Raw genomic sequence first — 19,403 nt, 5'->3', positions numbered from 1 at the left:
TAAACCCGCTCCCAGCCCTCACATCGCCTGCTGCAAGCCTGCGCGCAGCTCTCGCCTCCCTGCTTTCTCCTGCGAGGCTCCCTCTGCCCCGATTCCTCAGGTGACCTCTACTCCTCCTTCAAGGTCAGCTCCAGTCAGAGTGTCCTCAGCACCATCTGAACCTCGTCTGACCGCGTTGCCCAGGATACGGGCTCCTGAGAGCAGGGCGGTGGCCCTTTCTCCCGTGTCTCAGAATGCAGCATGAACACATGGGGCTCCATAAATTTTGGCTAAATACAGAGCTTCCTAAAATCAGACCCGAAAATCCAGAGGATTCTGATTAATATGGGCCGTCGTGCGACTTGCTGAAACACGAGAGCAGAACACATGGCTCCGCCCCTTGGACACTCAGCGCTGCGGACGTTCCTCTGTGGTCAACGAACCCGCGGAGCCAGTGGGGACGAGGTGTCACTGCTGGAAACGAGGGGGGCATCCCGCGGGGGCGTACCCAAATCCTGCACCCCAGTCTCAGCCCTGCCCACGTCAGACACACCTGATGCCGTCCACCGAGCGATCCTGAGGACGGACGAGCCACAGGGGCAGGTGGACGGAGGGGCGGCGTCCAGGGCTGTGCGCCCGCTGGGGGCCCCAGGCTGCAGGGTGCTCCGAGGAGTGCGGGGAGAGCCCTCGCAAAGGTGGCATTTCACGGTGCTCCTGTGCCCCAAGGCCAGGGCCACGGCCACGCCGTCCAGCCGGTGCCTGGGGACCGCGTCCCCCACACACGTCCCTGGCCACACACGCACACACGTGCCCCCGGCCACGGCCGAGCATCGAGGCCCGACTGCCCTCGCTGCCCCCAGCCCTCCGAGCCTCCCCAAGGCCACCTGCCCACTGGCCTGACTCCAAGGCCACGGACCCTCCCTCAGGCCCCGCGGCCCCAGGAGTTAGAGGAAGGGCCCTGGGATGGGAGCCAGAGACGCGCCCACCCTCCACAGGGGGACCCCCGAGCACGGTCCACTCGGGTCGTCGAGTGGAGGCCCCACCGAGAGCCCATCAGTCTCCAGGGATTCAGACCAGACCGCAGGACCGTGGCCACGAGGGCAAAACCGGGGCAGGGTCCCCGGAGCAGGATGGGCCCTCCCCAGAGCGGGGGCAGGGATGCCGCCCTGACCTCGGGTATGGGCGGCAGGCCTCAGGCGGCTGCTTGGGGGACTGCTTCCGTCCAGCGGTGGGCAACGTGAGGGCTGAGCTGTGCCCCATCTCCTAGCACTGCCTGCCGTGGAGTGGGAAGTGGGGTCCTCGGTGCTGAGCTTTCTGGAGGGCAGCTGTGAGCCTGGCTGAAGGGTCACATCCAGATGGTGCCCTCATCAGCGGCCCATTGACCAGCCAACCACGGACCTTCTGGGTACGGCATCTGTGACGCGGCAGGGGCTGCAGCCGGGGGGGCCCTCAGGCTCCGACACCACCTCCTTTCTCTCTGGGCCCCCATCCCATCTCCCTGACGAGATGGACCCGGTGCAGGGCAGGAACCACTTCCCGCTGCGTCAGCCCGGCCCCTCGCACAGAGCTGGCGCACAGTAGGTGCGCAGGAGGGCGTGCTGGCTACCTGGGGTACACACGGGGGTGCCGAGGGAGTTGGGGAAGCTGCCCTGTGACCTGACTCCGGCTGCCCCAGCCTTCCTGGCCCGAACAGGTGCCCAGAGAGGCACCACCAGCTCGGGAGACTGGGTGCAAGTACAGAAAGGCAAACAGTGAGATACACAGCCACAGGGGTCACGACAGAAGAGGGTTAACTGCTAACAGACAGACGCAAACAGACAGGAAGGGCTAAGCGAGCTGTGTCAGCGTTAGAAAAGGCTTCAAGGAGAAGCGGGCTTTCGTCTGAGCCTTGAATGTGGGGTGGGGATGTGAAAACCCAAAACGGCTCCTAGCAAGCGAAGGCCCAGACGTGGGAAAGCCTGCGGGCGGCGGGCCTGGGTGGCCTCAGCGGACCCCCAGGGTTCAAAGGGGGCTGGGGGGGGGGGGAGGCCGGCGAGCAGGGACCAGCCCACACACGGGACAGGCGGGAACCAGACCCAGTAGGCGAGGGCAGCAACCAGGGAATACTCAAGTAACTCAAGATCCTGGCCTCCTGACTTCCCAGCCCTTCCGCTTCAGGAAGAAAAGCACACGCGAAGGATCACAGCCCCGGCCTTCAGGAGACGTAGGGATGCCGCCCACGAATCAGTAAGGAAAAGACAGGTGACCCAGTAGCGAAATGAGGAGAAGACTTAAAGAGGCACTGCAAGGAAGGCCTGCGAGCGCGTGGACAGGGGCTCCACTGCTCAGTCACCAGGGAACTCAAAGGAGAGAGCACACCCACCCACCCGAACGGCCGAAAAGACAGAAAACACCAAGCGTTGTTAAGAAGGTGGGGCAGGAGGAGAGACCGGCAAGAGCGTTCGGGAAAATGCACAACCTCTGAAGAAACACAAGACACGCACACAGCCTGGTCGGTCGCAGCAAGGAAAGGCGTTTATCAAAAGCACAGAGAGCTGCTTGAGCGTGGGGCGGGGCCGGCCGGCAGGGCGTGGGCGGGGCCTCTGCCGAGGACCTGCGCGGAAGGGCAGCGGGGCAGCACGTGGAAAGGAGGGCCTCTGGAGTGTGGGTTCCCGAGCGTGGAGGGTCACGTGCTCCAGCAGAACATGCTTCCTTTTTAGAATTGCCGAGCGGACTTTTACAAGAGTAAGTACTGATGATGATATTGAAACAAATTCATCAACGTTTATGAAGGAAATGAGAGAGCCATCATCTATTCGATGAGAAAATGAGTCGCCATAATAATGATGAATGAAAATACTCGTTATAAAGTCAAGGAAGCTACCCTGTGAAACTGGGCTATCATTCGGCAGTGTTGTTGAGTTTTCCCCTCTAAATTCAGGTTATAGGTTGTTACAAAATACTGAGGGACTCCCCTGGTGGCGCGGTGGTTAAGAATCCGCCTGCCGACACAGGGGACACAGGTTCGAGCCCTGGTCTGGGAAGAAGATCCCACATGCCGCGGAGCAGCTAAGCCCGTGCGCCACAGCTACTGAGCCTGTGCTCTAGAGCCCACGAGCCACAGCTACTGAGCCCACACACCACAACTACTGAAGCCCGGGCACCTAGAGCCCGTGCTCCGCAACAAGAGAAGCCACCGCGATGAGAAGCCCGTGTACCGCAACTAGAGAAAGCCTGTGCGCAGCAACGAAGACCCAACGCAGCCAAAAATAAATAAATAAAATATTTTTAGAAACATAGAAAGCAGGTCAGTGACAGCACCAGACTGGAAACCACCCAAAGGTCATCAACAGTAGACAGACGGGTAAGCGGAGGTGCGTGGTCACGACGAAACACGACTCTGCCGCGCGAAGACATAAACCGAGTGACGGGCAGCGAGATGGTGACTGTGCAGGCGAAGCTCTGCGTGAAAGAAGACCGTGGCGGGTGAGGGCGCAGGGGGCCGCGTTATTCCAGATCAAAACCAGGCAGGACTAGTCGATGGTGCCAGGGTGAGGCTGGGTAGATGCCCGGAACCCCTGCCCACCTTGGGCGTCGGGGATGCGCTGTCCCCTGGTCTGGCTGCGGGTGACGCAGGCGTGTTCCGTCTGCGGCCCAGCCGGGCTGACAGGCTGTGCGCTCTCCCGGACTGATGTTGTACGTCAGTCAAACGTGTCTCAGAGGAGAGCACGTGCAGAAACTTGTCGGGCACCTGCTCTCCGGCGCCCCCGGCCCTGGACGTGCGGCCCCTCCTGAGCTTCACACGTTTCTTCACACGTGTGGCAGAGCCTCCAGCTCCCTCTCCGGCTCCCAGCCTCTTAGCTGGGACCCTCCCTCCAGCCCCGACACCCTCCAGGAAAAAGCACTTGGTCGGGGGTAGGGGGCTGCCACGTTAACGCCGCAGTGGGCTGGGGGCTAGGGGCGAGGTGCCCAGGAGCCCAGCCTGGACTGGAGGGAGGCGGAGCCCTTGGTGCGATCGGGCTCCTGGGATTCCACCCTCGCCCAGCAAACCACCTTCCCAGGAAGTAACTGTGGGACAAACAGCACTTTTACCTCCTAGAGGGTGAAATAAACGAGAAGAGAGCCGTTTCTGCTCACCTGGTGGCATCGCTCACTCTCTGGGCAAAGTGTGTCTAGAGGTTGTGAGAGGTGGGGCTGGGGGTGCGTGTTGACAGAGCCTGATCTCACCAGTGACCCGCTCCACCCCTGACCGCCGGCCCTGGCTCTCCGCCCGCACCGCCCCCGGCCACTCCCGGCTGCCCCCCCAGCCCCTGCAGTCTTTGTTCCGAGCCCCGGCCCGTCTGCCCGGAGGGCGCCGGCGCTCCTTCAGGACGCCTTCCTGATTTCCTTGGGCGGAACCCACAGCGCCCCCCTTCGCCACTTTGCCGTAGGAGTTCATCTCGACACACCGTCCTGGCCTGGCGCGGGCCGGGACCGTGTCTGAGCACCTCCGCGCCCGCAGCACCCGGCAGCGCCCGCCCCCTGCCGAGTCCCCACTAAAACGTCGGCCACACGAATGCGCGGGGCTGGCAAGGACCCCGCCCGCCGGCGGCAGGTCCTCGAGAAGGTCCCCGGCCGCCGCAGTCCCGCCCGCGCCTGCTGTGAGATGCTGCGCCGCCGCGCCCTCCATCTCCCCGGTCCTGCCCGGGGCAGAGAGGAGCTCAGGCCGCGGCCCCGCTGGGCGGGGTGTGGGCCTTCAGCTGGACGGGGGGCAGAGAAGGGGCGCTGTGAGGGGGCCCCCGCCGGACACCGGAGAGAGAGCCTGAGGGTGGTGGGTGACACCCCGGCCTGGCTGCTCAGACAGGAAGGGCTGATCTCTGAGAAACAGCCGCGCTGGCTTATTTTTAAGGAATAGATCCTCTTCCATGCCATTAATGTTTCCCTTTGGGAACCTGAGACGTCAGAGCTATGCTTTCTTCTCACTCCCGTGCCTTCCTGTTTGCCAAGTCCTTTGCACCAAACACTGAACTGAAGCTGAAATAAGGAGAACAGCCATCTCTTCAGCCATCACAACGCTGAGGGCACGTCCACGGAGTGGGGACAGCGCCCCAGACGGCAGCCGGTCAGCCGGCGCCCCTTCTGCCGCGGCAGAGGCTGGGACAACAGAGACGCCATCGTGGGCAAGAGCTCGTGGCCACGGCCTCTGGTCCCTGTCACCCCTCAGACCCGGGGCTGGACTTCAGGGCAGGACGCCAACGTGCGTCCACCCCGCCACCTGCAACGTGAACTCCGGCCACGCTGCTGTGAGTCTCGGTCACCCCGTCTGTAAAGCGGGCTGACGCACTGCCTGCACCCTCCTCCTCCACCCCTGGCACCAGCGAGGAGGACCCTGTCACTAATAAAACACTCTGCCCACCCTGACGGAGGACACAGGCACAAGCAGAGCACAGCCCCGGGAGACCTCCTACTGGCCTCCTGGACGGCTCCCAGGTAGCAAGGGCAGACGTGCGTCAGGCTGGCAGTGAGAGATCTACCGAGGGACCTGGCTCTGCGCCCAAACCCCCAATCACACGTTCCTCTCTGCTGAGCAGGCATCACTCACAGTCTCCCCTGCCCGCCACGTTACAGGAGACCTTGCCAGGGGTGGGGGACGTGCAGACCCAGGCGGCTGCACCGGGGGCGCGGGCTGGAGCCGGGGAAAAACTTCTCGACCACGGAAGGAGCTTGCAGGATGTGGAGACAGATGGTCAGAGGTACAGGCCCGTCTCTCGGGGTCCGTCAGAACTGGCGAGTGGGGGCCGAGGTAGTCCTTGTGCCTGAAGAAGTGTCCGCAGGCAGCCCTCACCCACCTCCGGCAGCGACGGGAGAGCCGGGACGGCGTGGCAGGGGAAGACCAAACGGGGAGTCAGGTGTGCAGCCCTGGTCGTGGCCGGCAACTCCGCAGAGGGTTAAAAGCGCATGGGAGCAGCTCCAAGGGGGCCAACCCCACCCGACAGAGCCGGGGCCGTGGAGGCTCTGCGGGGGAAGGCTCTCCCTCTGTCCCCACCATGGAGCCAGGCCCCGAGCAAATCCTGGCCGAGGCTCCTCCCTAAACACGGGCTCTGCTGTACTCTGCACCCTGCAGAGATGATCAGGAGGGGCGGGGCGGGGGGATGGAGGGAGGAGGCTGGTGCAGACCCCTAAGCACACACCCGAGCACAGCAGACTCTACCCGACACGCGTGCGCGCGCGCGCGCACACACACACACACACACACACACACACACACACACGATATTCCCATCCTCCCGTCCCCCACAGGGACCAGCCAGTCTTCTGAGCTGCTGAGGCTGTAATTCTATCCCGGGATCCCAATGACATCATTTACTACCCACCAGCCGTATGACCTTAGGTAAATCACTTAAATCCTCTGAGTGTCCTTCCTCACCTGTACGAGAAGGCCATTCTCCAGGACTGCGTTAAGTCCCCAGGGGCAGGCGTTGTGGGTGGACCCTCTGTCCACAATCAGTGCCCCACTGCACCGCAGACACCCGGGGGCTGCCTGCCCTGCCCCGCTGCCCGCCAGTTCACTGACATTCCAACACTGGGCAGCAGAGACACCCCACAAAGCAGGCAATCCTGTCCCCAGAATTAAGGACTCTGGGCCCTGCGCCTCCCCCGCAAAGTTCACCCTGAGAAGGCTGCCCCACCGGCCCCCTTGCACAAAACCCCGTTCCCCCTGGGGAAGAACCCCCCGCCCCAGGGCTCTGAGAGTCAGGGAAAGCCAGAAGCCCACAGCTCCCAGGAGGGCAGCGGGTAACATCTGATTACACCAGCCTGCTGAGTCTTCCAGCAGTGATCCATCAGTCACCATCAATTATTCATCCACGTCAGGACCAGAGCCAGGCACGCAGCCCGGGGGCCACTGGAGCGGGTCCCACCGCACCCTACCTCCACTCCCCCGGAGGCAGCCGACCACCTCTCCCATCCCCCCGCCCCCCCGCCCCCCCGGGGTCTCCCACCTCTGGAACCTCTGGAACGTGTACACGATAGTCAGATGGCCATCACCCCGCTGAACACATGGCCAGCAAGTCACAGGCCAAGCTAAGGCCGGCACACAGGAGCCTCACAGCAAGGATTTCCAAGAACCAAGAAACAGAGACCTGCTCTCTGCCAAGGTCGACAGGCATGTCTGGTGGTGGGGGTGCCTGCGCAAAAGGCCCCAGGCTCTGTGTCCCCAGAAAGACGCCCACTGCCAGCCCAGCCCCAGCCCCATCCTGAAGGTCCCCTTTCCGCAACGGGAGGTCACAGGATCCTGGACTCTAAAAGTCAAAGAGGAGGGACTTCCCTGCTGGTCCAGTGGTTGGGACCTCGTCTTCCAATGCAGGGGGTGCGGATTCGATCCCTTGTCGGTGGGGGTGGGGCTGAGATCCCACATGCCTCGTGGCCAAAAACCAAAACATAAAACAGAAGTGATATTGTAGCAGACTCAATAAAGACTTTAAAAATGGTCCACATCAAAAAAAGATCTTTAAAAAATAAATAAATAGGGCTTCCCTGGTGGCGCAGTGGTTGGGAGTCCGCCTGCCGATGCAGGGGACGCGGGTTTGTGCCCCGGTCCGGGAGGATCCCACGTGCCGCGGAGCGGCTGGGCCCGTGAGCCGCGGCCGCTGCGCCTGCGCGTCCGGAGCCTGTGCTCCGCAGCGGGAGAGGCCACAACAGTGAGAGGCCCGCGTACCGCAAAAAAAATAAAAAAAGAAAAAATAAAGATAAATAAATAAAACAAAAGTCAAAAAGGAAAGGCCCTCAGGACCAAGCCAGCAGCGCTGCAGGTCCCTCCAACAGCACGACCACTGAACCCCCCCGCGGACAAGGCCCTCCCATCAGCATTCGCCCAGTAAACATTTACTCGGCATCTTCTAAGGGCCAGGCGCCACACAAGACACTAGTTTACACCCAGCACAGCCCACGTCCTTGCTGACAGCCTTCCTAAGAGTGGGTCACGGTCATTCTTTGTGGATCAGCTGTTGTTCACTGGGCCCAGCAGGAGATGAGACGGGGAACGAGGTCTCCTTCGGACCAGAGCCCGGAGCTCGCAGTGGGGAGGCCGAGGCGGCCAGCTCGCTCCCCCAGGCCAGCCCCGTACCGCAGCCACCTCGCTGTTTGGCGGGGGTTTTCCAGACTGGACCTTGGCGATGGCGCCCCTGCTGCCCAAGGTTTGGGCCCCAGGCCTCCCGCCCACGAGAACACCGCCCCCGCGCATGGGCCCCGCCGTCTTCTCCACCAGGATCTGCCTCACTCGGCCCTGCCCTACGCCCGGACCTGCTTCTGCCCATGGGGGAGGAAGGCAGCGGACCGCCTGGCGTCATGGATGGCACGAGGAGGCTCTGCCCCCAGTACACCCCGGGGGTGGGCGCCAGGGGAGGGGAGGCCCGGGTGGCAGGGACACCAAGTGGGCACCGGCACCTCTGAGCGGACTTTGCAGGGAGAGGCACCAAAGGGGAGACAGCAGGTAACCTGCCTATTGCGTGGATTTTCCCTTTTGTTAGGTGAGTCCTGGAGGGTCCTAGTGACCCCATGAGGACGGTGGCACCCGGGCTGCCTGCCTCTCATGACTCAAGGGATGACACTTACACCTTCTGCCCTGGCCACGTGCCGTGGACAGGGACACGGGAGGGCGTTTTGGAAGGTATATGGTGGTCCAGGTGGAGCTGTGGGTGGGGAAGGAGAGAAAGGGAAGGAACAGAGGCGGAAGAGACCTCCTCCTCCTGCAGGGCGTCCTGAGCTCTGGAAGCGGAGGAGTGAGCCTGTTCAGATGAGTCGAGAGGCCGGAAAGCAGCGCTGCCCGACTGCAGGGCCCTCAGAGCTCCGGAGAGCCGCCGGCCCCTGCCCACCCGCCCCTCCTACCCGGCCACGCCGCCCCCCGACTGCAGTTGGCCCCCAGCTCAGCCCTCACGCCCGCCCCGACCCACCCGTCTCGAATCCGGGTGCAACCCCTGCTCCAGAGAGGCCCACCCCAGCCTCGCTTCCTGCTGGGTCCCCTCAAAAGCCTGCCCCTCCCACCAGCCCGGCTGGTGTCCGCATGAGGATAGGGCCAGACGGACGACGTCGGAGGCCGCAGCCGGATTCCAGGGCCTGAGGTCGTGTGTCGCGAGTCCCTAACGCCCACAAGCCAACCGCCCCAACCCAGGCCTCCTGCTAAAGGCGTCCCAGACTCGGGCTCACGGCAGAGGTGCTTGGAGCCCGTGCCCCCATTTTATCGTAAAAAGTGGGACCCAGGGGGGAAAGGCGGCTCGGCCACGGTCTCAAAGAGAGGGAACAATACCCACCCCACCGGTTGTCCCCTCACGCCCGCCTCTGTCTCCCCCGAAGGTTAGGACGCAGCCGGGACCCTCCAAGAACTGAGGCGCGCGGGGCTCTGTCCGCGGTGCTGAACCGCCGCCGCCCCGCGCGCCGTCAGCCCCGCGCGGGCCTTGGCATCGCGGGCGCGGGGGGCGGGTCCATCCTTCGGCAAGGACGGGGGATAAACAGGCAGGTGCCCCGGAGCGGGAAAGCGCAGCACGCCAACCCCCACCTCTGCTCGGCACCTGGACTGGGCGTGCGCACCTGAGCGGAGACGCTGAGATACGCTCCATTGGGAGAAGTTAAAAGTGAGAAAACAGGGCTGATCTGGTGAGTCCCGGGGTTCCCAAGGGAAACTTTCTAAGAAGGGATTCACAAGAGAAATGTGGAGGACATGCAACAGGAGGACTTTCAAGGGCGTGGGGGGGATTCTGAAGGGTCCTGCCAAGAAGCTGGAGGTCAGGCGTCAGGATCTTTCAAGGTCACACGTCCAAAGTCCAGAACCCTGACCGTGACCCTTCTGGGGGGGGCGGTCCTTGGAGTCAAGTGGGCGGATGCACTGTGCATCCGTCCTCTGTTGGTGGCAAAGTAACTTCAGATTAGGTTTATGTGTCTCTGGCATAAACCCTGAGATTCGCTGGAAACATCTGGAACAACATCAGGGTTGTGTTGAAGGAAAGGGGCTGAGTCTACGCTGAGCCCCAGCCCGGAGGCCCTGCTGAGAAACCGAGAAACCATATTCCTCAGGGACCTGGTTCTCTACTGTCCCTTCACTACTGAGGTTGAGTGATGGTGGCCTGTTGCAGGGCAAACGTTCCACGTGTGTGAATGGACCACACACAAAAGAGCCATTTCAGCAGGACGCGCACAGCCTCCCGGATCTACATGGGAGCACCTGAGAGTTCTCCTGCAGGTTTGAGCCTCACAACTGAAGTCTCCCGGTGCTGAGTCCACACACAGACACACCCACACCCACACACACCACCCCTTACCCTGGAGACAGCGTCACGGCACGGATGAAGGGGGCTTTCACCCTGCTAAGCCCCTCTCGCCCAGCGTTATTCCCCCCACACACACACTGAGACGCACCCACCGAACACGGTGACACCGGCACGTAGCTCTCCCCACACAGACCCTAGGAGGGAGGCAGTTGTGGTGGTCAGTCTACCCCCTCCTAACCCTACCCTGGCTCAGACCCTCCTCTGGGAGGGAGGTCGCACCACCTGCTCGGTCTTCTGTCCCAACGTCGAGCAACATTCACCGTTCAGCAACTCCTCTTGCATCCACTTGAAATACTTCACACTTTAGGTTAATCCTATTGCCTTTCTGACATCGTGAATCATTTTTAAAGATGCGGAGAGTCTCCCACGTTGGAAGTGGGGCACGGACCCCCCCCCCCGACCCACATACACACGGAGAACCTGTGGCCACGGGTACCGACAACAAAAAAGTCCAAGGCCACAAAGGCCCCTCGGGAGGGCGTCTGATCCATTTCCAGGGACAGCACCGGCCCGGGGTCCTCTGAGGAGAAGGCCCGGAGGAGCCTATCTCCCGCCCTTGTTTCTGGGTCTGAAGCGTGAAACACCCTGGCCTCCCTTAACCCCCAAGCCCAGCCCCCCCACCGGCAATCACGTCACCAGCAACGAACACACTTCTCAGAAGCCGTATTTCTATTACAGCAGGACAAGACAGCGAAGGTGGAACTGCGCCCGATGGGACTGAGTGTGACCGCTGCACAGTTAGCCACATGTGTCATCAAGAGATGTGAACTGGGGACAGTTCATGCTCGAAAACTCATTTCCAAGAGGACCTGACATCTCCCTCTCACAGACATCCAGACGGTGCTGACATCAGTGGCAAAGCCAGGAGGAGAGGTACACGGGCTTGTGTGAGGGGGAGACCTTGGCAGGCCACGCACCACTCGCACCCCTGCACACACACTCTCTCTGCAAAGCTCCTTCTCTGCTTTTCTGGAACTTCTATCCGACACCCTCTCTTCTCCCCTTTGATCACCTGCCAGATGCCTCGGGGCCACAAGCAGGAAAGTGTAGCCTAATATCTACCCTAAGCCCCGCGCGCGCTTCAGTTCAAAGCCTGCATGCCCTAGAGCCCGTGCTCCGCAACAAGAGAAGCCACTGCAATGAGAAGCCCGCTCACCGCAATGAAGAGTAGCCCCTGCTCTCTGCAACTCGAGAAAGCCCAGGCACAGCAACAAAGACCCAATGCAGCCAAAAATAAAAAAGTAAATTTATAAAATAAGAAAAAATAATAAATTGGACTTCATCAAAAAAAACCCCAAAACAAAAAAATCCCAACCGCTGCTCTAGTCCCCCCGCTCGGGGCAGCGCCGGCCACTTCTCCCGTCCCGTCTCCACCCGTGACCCCGGCCGCGCTGGGGACACACCCGCACGCCCACCCACCATCTGAGACACCCCTGGCTCTCGAGCCGTTCTCCATCACCCCGCTCTCTAGAGGGAGGGCCAAGGAGCCTTCTCAGCCCTGTTCCTGAACTCCCGTCCCAGCCTCCGGGCGAAGAACTATAGCTTGGCCTTTGAAAACCTTGAGTGTTTTCCTGGGGCTCTGAGAAGGGGGCGGCACGGTTTTCTAGCCAATCTCCTCCTTTCACAGGGGAAGGGACAGCTACAAGGGGGAAAGTGACCAGCTGGAGGCCACCGGACAGACTGAAGGCAGAGACCGCACCGCCCGCCCCTCTACAACCCAGGCCCTGCCCCCAGCTCAGAGCTCCTCCCACAGCCCCGCCCGCAGGCGCAGTGCTGCGCAGGCGCGCCCACACCCCCGCAGTCCCTGAGGGGCCTCCCGGCCCCGGAGAAGGCCCTCCGCAGCCCATGAGTCAGGCTGGGCCCCACCACTCCCAGCTGCTGGGCGCCCCCGGCACAAACCCTTGGGGCACTGGGCAGTTTTTACTTCCTACCAATGATCCCAATCGTAACTAAGTGCCCAACTTTTGTTTACTGTCCTGCCTCCTCAGACTGTAAGCGCCCCGAGGGCAGGGACCGGTCAGCTCCGCTCCAGCAGAGCGCCTGCTCGTGGGTGGAATGAAAGAGGGAGGGAGGGAGCGGGCGGCTGGAGGGACCGGGGGCCTGGCCAGGGACACACAGGGAGGGGCTGTGAGGCCGGGGGCCCTGCTCCTCCACCAGGAGCCCTGCTTGGCTGGGGCTGGGCCCGGCTCTCCCCAGGAAGCCTCAGACCTCAGGGCGGTTGCCGACCTGGGCTGGGCCCTGTCTCCTCCCTGACCCCAGCAGCGCCCAGCTCCCAGCATCAAAAAGCTAATCCAATTTCTTGGCTGTGCTCCCCTCTGCCCCCTGCAGTGCCAGGATGGCTCTGGAACCAGGGCAGCCTCATTAAAGGGATGCCTTTTCCTCCCCGTGGCAGAGTCACACCGGGAGAGCCAGCCCTGTCCCCTCCCGTCACTCAACCCAGTGCTTTTCTGCTCACAGAGACCCGGCCACACCTCCACCTTCCTCGGCTCCGGGCGGTGGGGCTGGGCCTCAGCGCCCAGGCCTCCTTCCTGGGATCCCGAGCGCTCGGCCCCCAGGCTCTTGTTTACCCTCCCTGCACCCCTCCCTCCAGGTGGGTACAGGGAACCCAAGGGCCTGGCTCCTGACCTCCGACCCCATCACTGGGCTTGAGATGGGCCCATGTCAGTGGGCACACGGGACCACAGCCGACAGTGAAGGGGGAGCCAGGCAGCCCCGGGAGGACAGAGATGCAAGATGGTGTGCTGGCTTTTGTGCACACACACACAGGAGGTCACAAAGGTCACAAAGGGCCTTTGTGCAGGAAAGTTGCTCCCTCCGTCACTTTCCAAAAGAAGGACACGCCCGGGACACGGGGCCATCAGGTCAGACCAGAGTCGAGGTCAGGAGGAGACGCTCCACGCACACCTTCCCGCCCTCGGGGAGGGTGCTTGCAGTCCAGGGCTGACCTGGGGATGTCACCTCTGCTCCGGGAGGGGACAGGCAGGCAGCCCCAGGGGCCCCAGGCCACACACGGTGCCGCCCCGGTGCTTCAGAGGAAACCGAACCTAGGAGTGGGCGTGAGGGAGGGGCTCCGGGGAGAGAGAGCCGGAAGCCGGGCCCAGAGATGAAGCTGCGAGGCAGCCCCTCTCGCTCACGCACCCACCGCCGTCGCCGATGAGTCCGCTCTTTCTCCACAGCCGGGCAGGAAGCTGGGTTCAGGGCCATCGCCCCCCGCCTCCCCAGCGACCAGCTGCCGCTGTCACCCCCCGCCCCTGCCGGGCAGCCTGCGCTAAAGGGCACGCGGGGGCCTGGGGTGAGCTTCCGCGATTTGGCCTCCGTCCCCCTGCCTCTGCTGGGCTGCGGGGAGGGTCAGGTGCCTCCCGGGCCCCCATCCTCAGCCTCAGAGCCCCCCCCACTCCTTCGTTCATCTCTCTGTTCCCATCTCCCTAGCGCCAGGCTCACAGTTACAGCCACTGCCCTCGATGCTAAGTGCATGGCATGGGTGAATTATGCTCTCATTGCAACATTCCCTAAATGCTAAATTCCAGGGCCACAGCATCAGCCCAACTGTGGGAAGCCCTGCTAGCGCGCTCCGTGGCCTGAGGACACCCCGTCCCACTCAGAGGCACCTGGTCCCCACAGAGACCTCAGGGGAGCCTCCCCTGCCCGGCCACGGTCCTACCCCGGTCCCGGGGTGCCCAGCGATGGGGCTCATGCTTCCCAGCCTCTCGGCAGAGGGGACAGAGGGCTCCACCGTCAGAGGAAACCTGGCTCTGCGGGGCAGCCGTCCTGGGCCAGGAGCACCTGGAGGCCCAGCCCCCCCGCGCCACGCCCTGCCCTGCGGGGGTGCTCCCAGGCTGCTCCCTTCTGCCCTGGCACCTCTTAGGAGCAGGTCTTGGTCCAGCTGCACTGGGAGTGGAAGGACGGGAGCAAAGCGGGAGCCTGTGGGTGCCTCTGCCGCCCTCGCCGGCCGGGGGGGGGCAGGGCTGGGAGTCCCACGAGGATCCTGCCTTCTCAAGGCCGGACATGAAGGGGGGCAGTCAGACACCGACTAGACCCCATTTCCCTCTGCTTTCCAAGGAGCCCCTCTCTCTCCAGCAGGTCCCCACGGCCCGCGGCACGCATGCGCGCGCACGCATGCGCACACACGCATGCGCACACACGCACGCGCACACACGCGTGTACACAGGCCTGTGTCCTGCTGCTGCTGGGAGGCAGAGGAAGCCTGTAACTAGAGAATTCGTACCTTGCGGAGGCTTCTGGTGCCAAGGCAGCGCCCCACTCAGACAAGGCTACTGAGGCCGGGGCCCCGCCGCCTCTCTGGCGCACCCACCACGGCTCCCCGGCCCCTCCGGGCAGGCGCCCCTGAGGCTGCGCAAAGCCCCGGGCGAGTCCCACGAAAACCCAGCACCAGCAAAGCAGGCCGACTCAGCTTTGCCAGGGGCCACCACCTCCCCTGGAAAACGTGTGCCTCCCGTGCTCCGAGTATGAATGGCCTCACCCCCGAGGCACCGTGAGCGCGTCTATCCGGGGCTCCACAGGCGGGGCTGGTGGCAAGGGGCAGGGAGGGGAGGAGAGCCCCCAGGTTGCCCCCCTCGGTGCTGTGAGGTTTTGAACAAGTCACATAGCTGCTCTGGGCCTTTGCCTCCTCACGGTGAGACGGCACAGGGGTGGCTGTTCTGAGGACCGCAGTGGCGAGAGGTGCAGAGGCTTCACCACGGGGGACGGACTGCGGGAGGGGAGGGCTTGACGAAGCAGCGGGCTGGCACCCAGCTCCGTGTCCCCCGGGCCACGCCGGCCACTGTGCCTCTGCCCACGGTGAACGCTGAGCTCCAAGGCCCCGGACGGGTAGCCAGAGATGAGCCTGCCCCGACTTCACAAGAGCAGCCGGCCTCCCCTTCGTCTTCTTTTGCCCGACCCCCAGTCTGGGGGCTGCCCGGTAGCGCCAAACCCTCTGAGGTTCAGTAACCATTATAATGGCCCCAGAAACTCGTACCCCACTTTCCTAAGTGGCCAGGTCTGGAAGGGGCATAGCCTCCAACCTCCAGACCCTGGTGTTCGGTCAGAAGGTGAGGAACTCTGGTGGAGAGTATCCGGGGAGGGGGCTTTCAGGACACCTCTGCGTCCCCTGCACTTGGGGATCCTTCTTGGTGTGGAACTTTGGACCACTGGCGGAAGTTCAGACGTCTTTCGGGGAGGGGCTGGTGGCCAGGGGTTCCCTGCAGTCCAGACTCGCAATGCCTGGCCAGGGTCCAGATTTACCCATCACTCTGGCCACTACCCTGCACTCTCAGTTGCAGGGATGAAAATGAAGAATTCTGGGACAAATCTTTGCCCCAAATTAAGCTTTGGTAAGACACGGCTGGGGAGGCCTAAATAGCTGCCTGAAAGTCATAGAGAGATGAAACGCTGCAAGAGCGCCCGAGGAAACTATAGCTGCTCCTTCCCTTGAGTTTTTAAGAAAAGCCAAGGGGGAAGTGCCCAGTCCAGCTGCGGAACCCAGAAGGAGCCATCTGTGCGCTAGGAGGCAGCACAATCATGATAAGAGCGCTTCCCCGGCGCTCCCGGCGCTGTGCGCTGCTCCAAGCACGTTCCTGGAATTAATTCATTTAATCCTCACCAAGAACCTGTGTCACACGTGCGAGTTTTATCTCCATTCTACTGATGGGGAGACTGAGAAACAGAGTCTGGTTAACTTGCCCACAGCCGGGGAGAGGGGCGGAGCCCGGGGAGCGCAGGCGACCTGGCTCCAGTCACCACCGGCCTCAAATACACATGCACGCTGTGACACACCTCCAGGAAGCCACGTAGTTCAGCGCGGGCTTCCTGCTCACTGGGAACGCAGGACTGGACCCCAGCTCCTCTGACCCAGCGGGTGACGGATATCAACCCGCTGTCTGTGCAGTGATTGTTCACGTAGGGAATTTAGAATTTTCTGTGTCCAGTGGGCTATGTTACCAGTTACCAGTTACTGAGTGCTTACTACCCTGCCGGGTGAGTGTCATCACCTCTGGTTTATAGATGAAGCTCACCAGACCTGGTCAGGTTAGCCCATCATATGCTCTCCAAGCATCCTGTACGCTCGCCTAACACCTGTCACAGTTGTGATTAATTACCTATGTAATTATCTGTTTAATGGTGTTACTCACCGGACCGTAAGTGCCATGAAGGCAGGAACCAGGTCTGTTTGGTTCCCACTGAATCGCCACTGCCTAGCATACGCCTGGCAGACATCAGACTCTCAAAAACTAACGGCTGAGTGATGCAGAACCTGACCCTCAGAGCAGCTAAGTAACTTGCCTCGGCCCCAAGGAATGCAAAATCCAAAATGCCAGGGATTCCGTCTGCTGTGCCTGGAACAGAGCCTGGCACATCGTAGGGCTCACCAACAAGCACTTGTCGAATTAATAAAGTCACACTCTGTAATGAGTGGTCAGGGGATTTGAACCCAGGCCTGCAGGGCTCCCAGCCTCTACGCTTCGCTGCTTCCTACGTCAACCGCACCTCCCCCACACCGAGTGAGCACCTGCTACTTTCCCTCGGGCTGCCATTCCGGTTCTGAAAGAGTGTCCCCATCACCCTGGACCCTGTGTTGTCTGGCTCAAGAAAAGCGAGAGCCCAGCTTCAGCTAGAACCTACATCAGGAAAGTCCAACTACCCAACCGCAGCGCCAGGTGAAACAGCTCCTCCTCATCCACAGCCTTGGACCACCCATGAGGACGCTCTGTCCAGGGAGGGGGTGGCGAGCCCCACTGCCCCAGCTCAGGGGCCCCAGCCCCCTCCCCCTCCATCCCCACCGTCCCCATACCTGCTCCCAGCCCGTACACCTGCCGCCCTCTGCCTGAGGAGACCCAGCTGAGCGCCCGGTGGGAGACAGAGGGGCCAGTAGAGGTCACACTTGCCTGGGACTGGGGAATATTGATTGGCTTGGAGAGGGCAGGGAAGAGGCTTCTGCAGGTCTCTGCTGTGCCAGGGACAGCCCTGTGGCATCTGCCTGGAAGCCGCCTGAGGGCGAAAGGGAGGCTGCCCTCCGGCTGCAGTGCAAAGTCAGGAGAGCCCAGCCCAGCTCCAGAAAGGGTCTCCCTGCCCCTGGCAGACCCTGCCAGGTCTGCAACTAGAGGCACGCTTTGCCCAGGGATAAAACCAACACCAGTTATGAGATGAAGCCAGTTGCAAGCTCTTCTGTAGGGAAAGGGCAACGTTTACAAACACTAACACCTCTCTCTTGCCCTGGTCCCGATTGGTGAGTAGCAGGTCCCAAAGCTGAAAAAATGAAAATTGTATTTGCGTAATATCCCCCCCCCAACCTAAAAACTGTCGCCTGGACTGCTGAACAAAACAGACTCTCAGTACAGTAGGCTGGGCTCTACTTCCTGGGGACGGAGGGCCAGGTCCACGTAGGGCTAGACGTGGAACGCTTACCTCTGCGTCAGCTCCTCCTTGGACAAGGCAGGGAGAGGAAGGGGCGAGTCTCAAGCCCTAGAGGTGCCCAGAAAAAGCCAGGCCCCCCAGGGTCATCTGTCCAAGAGCCAACAGGGCAGGGGAAGTTCACCCGCTACCTGGGGTGAGGACCCAGGTAGCACCGGTCATTCCCTGGGGACGTGGAGAGGAGAAGGGCTGGGGCCAGGCTCTCTGGGCCAGGCTGCAGCGTGCCTGGCCAGGACCCCTGGCGCTGACTCACCCCCAGAGCCCAGACACAGGCTGCAGCCTGCAGTGCCTCTGAGGCCGCTGCTCGCCAGGACGCCAGGCACGTCCCACTGCATCAGAGCTGCCCTGCCCCTCCCACCGGCCCCTGTGCCTGGGTTTCAGGGGCACTGGGAACGGCTCTTTGGCTTCTCTGGTGGTAACAGAGATGCTTCTAGCAGCCTGGAGACTGGACTTGTCGGACCTAAGCAGGGGGAGGTGGCTTGGGAGGATGAAGGCTGCCCTGTTCTTGCGGTCACACCCTCTGATGAAGCGCCCAGGTTACGGGGAGCTGGATGGGTGGGTCGAGGACCATCTATTATACATGGGAGCCTCCCCCAGGGCCAAAGCAGGGGTGGGGTGGGAGGAGGGGGGAGGGACCCCAGCTCTCCAGGTCAGACCCTAGCCCACCCTCCTGTCTTTCTGGGTACCCCAGATCCTGTGCCCACCCCACTCCAATCCGGGCAGCCCTCTCTCCCCACTGCGGTACCCCTCCTGGGCCACCACCTCCTCTGTCCTTGTGCCGCTTTCTCTGGGCCACCACAGGAGAAAGCGGCGGGCGAGTACTTAATCCTCTACCCTAACAGCGGAGGGGGGAGGATGCTGCAGAGGGGAGAGATGGGGCTTTGGTGGCCCCCCTCACACACACACACCATGGGCTGGGGGTGTCCTGGAGGCACCTGTGGAATGTGGGAATGAAAAGGGGGAAGGAGAAACGATAAATCACCTATCTTTTTAGTCAAAAAATAACCACCCGGTGTCCTGAGACGGGGAGGGAATAGAGGCAGGGGAAGGGGGAACCCCAAGCGGGAGAGTAAATGAGGGAGCCCAGGAAGCAGGTGGGTCTGGGCGCCCAGCGGGGGCGGAGGGCTGCCGCGGGACGGGACGTCCTAGGTCTGCTGAGTCATGAGATTTGGAGGAGGTGAGGGGCGCCTCCATCCCCCTCGCGGCCCTGTCCCAGCTCCTCCGGACCCTCACTTCCAGACAATCCCCGTACTTTGCCTCCTCACCTTCTCCCCATCCAGGGTCTCGGCCTCCCGGAGCTCTAGGACCCTCCCTGCCACCACCCCCCCACGACGGCGGCGCCGGCGGTTCCCGAAGCTTGAGGCGGGGGCAAGAGAACCTCCGTTGGAGACGGCTCAGGCGGCAGGGGTGGGCGAGACGCGAGTGGGGGGCGTCCCGGAGACGCGGCAAGGGCGGGGGGCGCAGAGGCCGGGGGTTCAGGGGTCGTCGGCCGCCCCTTCGCCCTGCGGCTCGCCCCGGGGTGCCCAGGGCAGAAAGCTGCCCCCTCCTCCCGCCCCAAACCGGCAGAGCAGCCGACTCCTCGCCGCTCGGGTCCAGCTCCCCAAATGAAGCTTCATCTGGACGCGTGCAAACTCCCCCCAAAGGACGGTGCGGGCGCCAGGCCCCCTTGGCCTCAAAGTTCCCCGACCCCACCCACCGCAGGGAGCAGACCCCACCCGAGGCCCCTCGGCTCAGTAG

The 19,403-nt window shown here is 62.5% G+C and overlaps 1 protein-coding gene across 1 annotated transcript in view; it reads right to left on the bottom strand.

Moving 5' to 3' along the window:
* SYT2 (synaptotagmin 2) overlaps positions 1-19,403 on the bottom strand; it is an 84,913-nt gene that overhangs the window by 64,535 nt on the left and 975 nt on the right. The gene's annotated exons all lie outside the window — the stretch shown is intronic.

This window comes from Kogia breviceps, chromosome 1 (genome assembly GCF_026419965.1).
Source record: "Kogia breviceps isolate mKogBre1 chromosome 1, mKogBre1 haplotype 1, whole genome shotgun sequence".
Classification (NCBI taxonomy): domain Eukaryota; kingdom Metazoa; phylum Chordata; class Mammalia; order Artiodactyla; family Physeteridae; genus Kogia; species Kogia breviceps.
Note: the sequence above shows the minus strand (reverse complement) of the source record. Positions and strands in the feature narration are given on the sequence as shown.